Raw genomic sequence first — 5,405 nt, 5'->3', positions numbered from 1 at the left:
ATATATATATATATATATATATAGACATAGGAGTGGCTGTGTGGTATGTAGATTGCTTATGAACCACATAGCTCCGGGTTCAGTCCCACTGCATGGCACCTTGGGCAAGTGTCTTCTACTATAGCCTCGGGCTGACCAAAGCCTTGTGAGTGGATTTGGTAGACGGAAACTGAAAGAAACCCGTCGTATATATGTATGTATATATGTATGTGCGTGTGTGTGTATATATTTGTGTGTGTGTGTTTGTGTCTGTGTTTGTCCTCCCAACATCGCTTGACAACTGATGCTGGTGTGTTTACGCCCTCGTAACTTAGCGGTTCGGCAAAAGAGACTGATAGAATAAGTACTAGACTTCCAAAGAATAAGTCCTGGGGTCGATTTGCTCGACTAAAGGCGGTGCTCCAGCATGGCCACAGTCAAAAATGACTGAAATAAGTAAAAGTGTAAAGAGTAAAGATATGGCAAATGAAAGACGGAAGATGGAATATACAAGAATTTATTATTAATCATGACAATTGTTTCAACACATCTAGCATCGATTCCGTTTGGGTGGGACACTCAGCAACTGGTTCAAGAGCATCGGGTGATAAATAAATACAACTCGTTTAAAATGATTGTTCCGCAATGTAACTTTCTGTTTTATAGAGAGAAGCAGCCAGACGGAGGAAATATCTTCATTTACATAGAAAATCAAAAATAAAATCCCAGATGGCAAGAAGAGAAACGAACATGTAATCTTGCGAGAAAAGTATTAAAAATAACCGGTAACAAATATGGATGCATAAAGGCCCTCGGGTAAGCTGCATGGCGTGAGTACTTTACCAGTAAGCTACCAGGTGTAAGCCATTCGTTTCATTATCCATATTATATACTTTCAGTAAACTGTTATCTCCCAGCCATTATCTAATTGATATTTCTTGATATTTTAAAAATACTTTTAGTTTTGGCTGGGATATTGTGTTTTTTCCCTTTTATGCGAACAGATAAATTTAACCTGAACACCTTGTATATCTATGTGTGTACATACATGCATGTTGATTGAGCCCAAACACCTTGTACAGTATATCTATATGTCTATGTCTATTTCTCTGTGTATCTATCTATCTATTTGTCTGTCTGTCTGTCTGCCTGCCTGCCTGCCTGCCTGCCTGCCTGCCTATCTATCTATCTATCTACCTGTCTGTCTGTCTATTTATATATTGTATTACACGTGTATAAGGGATGACCACTAGGTGGACATCCAATATGCTAGAAAGAGGTCATCAACAACCCAACCACAAAGAAAAATAATGTTCTCCAGAAAAATTTCACAAAAACACCCGAACAGGACAAAATGAGAAATATACAGAATAAAGAATTATCCATGGACTGCAGTTTCGAACATTAACATTTTACTTACGTAACAACATCCGTGTTCTCGTCAGCATAGACGCTCTAGGATCAATATAATTTGCAGAACTATACACGAATTGTCTTCATGAAATAAGACTTGTACCAGTCAAGCGGCACTAACATCGACCACGTTCGGATGGTGCTTTTTACATGCCACCGGCACAGGAGCCAGTCGAGCAGAGACTGGCATCGACCACGTTTGGATGGTGCTTTTGTATGTGCCATTGGCACAGGCAGCCAGTCAGGTGACATTGGCATCGACCCAAGCTTGAATGGTTCTTATCACATGCCACCAGCATGGGGAGCCAGTCAGGCAGCACTGGCATCAGCGACAACTACAATTTCCATTTTGATTGCGATCTTGATTTATGTTTAATAAGAAATAACTTATTTCCGTTTTCCACGCTGGGACTGGCTTAATGGTTTGCCGGAGCTGGTAAGGCCAGAAGCCTCACCAGATTCCACTGGCAGTTTTGGAAAAGTTTCTATGGATGCCCTTCCTAATGCCAACCTCTTTACAGAGTGTACTGGGTGGTTTTTATATAGCACCAGTGTTTAAAGCCATCATGATGATTGGTTGTCTGAAGGGTGATATCTTCATCCTGCAGGTTCTCCTCATCATATCAAACATGTTATTTCAGTTCAATCAACTTTCATCTTAAATTTCCAGCATCTTTTTCTTTGACCATTAACATATCTCAAAGACAGTCCATCAGAGATGCTGGAATCGAACTGAAAAGTCCATTTCCATAGAGCTGGTAAGGAAAGCATAAGCCAGCTCCATGCTTACATGTTGGTCCAGGCCCGTGTCTCCCAATGTGGAGAGTGGGGAAATTAGGGTGGGGCAGGTGTGAGCATGGGCCGTGAAACTTTTTGAAAGTGACTTGAGCGCACATTTGTTGACCCTAAGCCTATCTTTGGACATTGAAATAGGAAAGAAATATATTGCCAATCAATATTTATATTTAAACCATGGGAATCGATGTAGCTACGACCAATCAGAGTACTGTGTGAGGTATCTGCATCTGTTAGGCGTTTGTTTCTCTGTTTCAATATCTATTGTCCAAGAGAATTATTGATTCATTTTCCTTCATCTTATTTGGTCAAATGTGGATTCAGTGCAGTTGACAATTTGCTGGAAGCCAAGAGAAACCGACTTGAACTTACAAAATGTGGCGATTGACAGCTGAAGTTAACGAAATCGTCTCCTCAAATCAAGGGTCTATGCCGTATGCACCAGGCACAGGGTTCTCGCTAAAAGAGTTGAGGTATTCATCAACCAGGTAACTGAATTAAAAATCGTTTTTCTATATAAAAACAATGTTGATGGGCACCAGATTTTTTGTTATTAAAAAGTGAGACATTAGGAAATCTATTATTAAAAAGTGAAACATTAGAAAATCTGTTATTAAAAAGTGGGCCACCGGAAAAATACGTTGAAAAATGTTGGTCCAAGCAGACACCATTTTCATTGGAACACAAATCCACTAAACAAGAAACATGACTTCCTCTAAATCTCTCGCTGAATAAATATACATTTCTGTTAGAATTGTTTCTATTTCATGTGTTGCATATCAAATTATAATGAGAAGAAAATATATAAAATACATCCTAAAGACAATATCTTTCTAAGTCAAAAAAAATTTAAATCAGCAGTAAATCTCAAATGCTTTATGCTGCATAGAAACTTGGAAAAAGTTCAACTTTAGACATGTATCTGCATTACAATAAAAATATATGCAAATATAATTACATCTAAAAAGCACAACAAAAATTTACTATAAATAGTATAAGTTTCACAAAAAACGTGTGTGGTTGCGTGTGTGTATACATACATAGGTATGTATATATATATATATATGTATGTGTGTGTGTGTGTGTCTGTGTATGTATGTATGAAAGCACACACATATAAGGCAGTCAATTGGCAGAGTCATTAGAGTATTGGACAGATAACTTTTCACTAATCATGAGTGCCTGTGTTTTGAGTTCAAGTTCTGCCATGGTCAACTTTGTACTTCATCCTTTCAGGGCTGATAAATAATTGCCCTTACTTACCACTGGACAAAGAGAAATTCTTCTCTCTCTTTCTCTCTCTCTCACACACACACTTCCTTTGTTTTCATCTGTCTTTCTCTCCTCTAGAAGAAATTAGATATGATCAGGCCGGAAGAGAAATGGACATTGCCAGGTTTATGAATGTGCAAGACTCACAGTACATCACGACGATACCCCTATGGTTCCATTAAGGAGTAGAAAGCAGTAGGCAACGCGTATCATTATCATAATCATCGTTTTATGCCCATTTCCCATGCTGACATGGGTTGGATGAAATGTGCATTTTTGTATACAAGTGTGTGTAATTACAAGAAAGTCCAAGTAAAATAATAATTAGAAAAGAACCCACAAGGAAACCTTTAAATGGTCGCTCAAATTTATGAAGTCTGCCAGCCAAATCTCTCTCAGATTACACCCAGCTCTTTGTAAAAATAATCAATAAAGAAATCATCATCATCATCGTCGTTTAACATTTGTTTTCCATGCTGGCATGGGTTGGACAGTTTGACTGAGGACTGGCAAGCCAGGAGGCTGCACACTAGGCTCCAATATGATCTGGCAAGGTTTCTACAAGTGGATGCCCTTCCTAACGCCAACTGCTCTGAGTGTAGTGGGTGCTTTTATGTGACACTGGTATGGGAGCCAGTCAGGTGGAACTGGTATCGGTCATGCTCAAATGGTGCTTTTTATGTGCCACCGACATGGAAGCCAGTCAGGTGGCACAGGCATCGATCATGCTCGAATGGTGCTTTTTATGTGCCACCAGCATGGAAGCCAGTCAGGTGGGACTGTCCGAACATGGTCAATGCCAGTCTCCCCATCCCGACTGGCTCCTGTGCTGGTAGCAAGTAAAAAGCACTATCTGAACGTGGTCGACGCCAGTGCCGCCTCACTAGCTCCCATGCCGATGGCACATAAAAAGCGCCCACTACACTTTCAGAGATGTTGGTGCTAGGAAACACATCTAGCTGTTGAAACACTGCCAGATCAGATTGGTGCAGCCTCCTGGTTTGTCAATCCCCAGTTAAACCATCCAACCCATGCCAGCATGGAAAATAGACGTTAAATGATGATGATGATGTATTTCAATACTCTTTAATGTATTGAATAAATCATCACATTTAATCCCACCTGATTTTCTACTTCTTCCTTTATTTACATACACACACGTATTGGAACTCAAACCATGACCCTAATATTTGGGTGAGATTAGGTGCTAACCTTCTCCCACCCCTTGTCTTTTTAGGAATATGAAATTACTAGGAGGAATAGATTCTCGGTCCCTCTGCCCCTGCCCCTTTTAGTCACCTCTTATGCCATGTAGGGAATACGGTGACTGCATTCTACCGGTCTTGTTGTGGCTATGCCCTCGTAAAAAAAAATGGATGATAGAGATTGTCTCATATACACCCAGGCCTATGACCACCTTAACATAACTGTTTTGTTAGAACATAGAATACTACATCATTTATCTTGAGAGGATCCCTCATGTGGACAAATGGTGCATAAAAGCACTCCTAGTTAAATTGGAAGCAGGCGAGAATCACCTGTTACAGGTGCAAGAACTACCAGATCATGTATTTCGATTCATTCAGTTTCATCAGTGGCTGACAGTCAAAGTCTGGCAATTCCAGTACCTACACCAGATGATCCTTGTCTAGCAACAATATAAATATGAGTGCTTTTATGCACCGTGAGTCCATATAAAGGACCTCTAAAAGTAAATAATGCAGTATTCAGTGTTTTAATAAAACATTTGTATTAAGTAAGTCATAAAGATTGCTTTTTGCTATTAATACTGCTTCTGTCACTAGCAATTGATATATGTATATATATGTGTATTTATATATAATTTAATATATATGTGTATAATCATATATATATATATATATATAATCATATATATATATATATATATATATAATCATATATATATATATATATATATATAATCA

At 38.8% G+C, this 5,405-nt stretch overlaps 1 long non-coding RNA gene across 1 annotated transcript in view; it reads left to right on the top strand.

Annotated features, from left to right (window-relative positions):
* Window positions 1–5,405, top strand: part of LOC128250439 (uncharacterized) — a 161,656-nt gene that overhangs the window by 154,017 nt on the left and 2,234 nt on the right. Inside the window, exon 2 of the long non-coding RNA XR_008266454.1 lies at window positions 646–795. This is a non-coding gene — a long non-coding RNA (uncharacterized LOC128250439). The remainder of the gene's footprint in view (window positions 1–645; window positions 796–5,405) is intronic.

The sequence above is a fragment of the Octopus bimaculoides genome, chromosome 2, assembly GCF_001194135.2.
Source record: "Octopus bimaculoides isolate UCB-OBI-ISO-001 chromosome 2, ASM119413v2, whole genome shotgun sequence".
Taxonomy (NCBI): domain Eukaryota; kingdom Metazoa; phylum Mollusca; class Cephalopoda; order Octopoda; family Octopodidae; genus Octopus; species Octopus bimaculoides.
The sequence above is the reverse complement of the archived record's forward strand: the minus strand, read 5'-3'. Positions and strand labels throughout refer to the sequence as shown.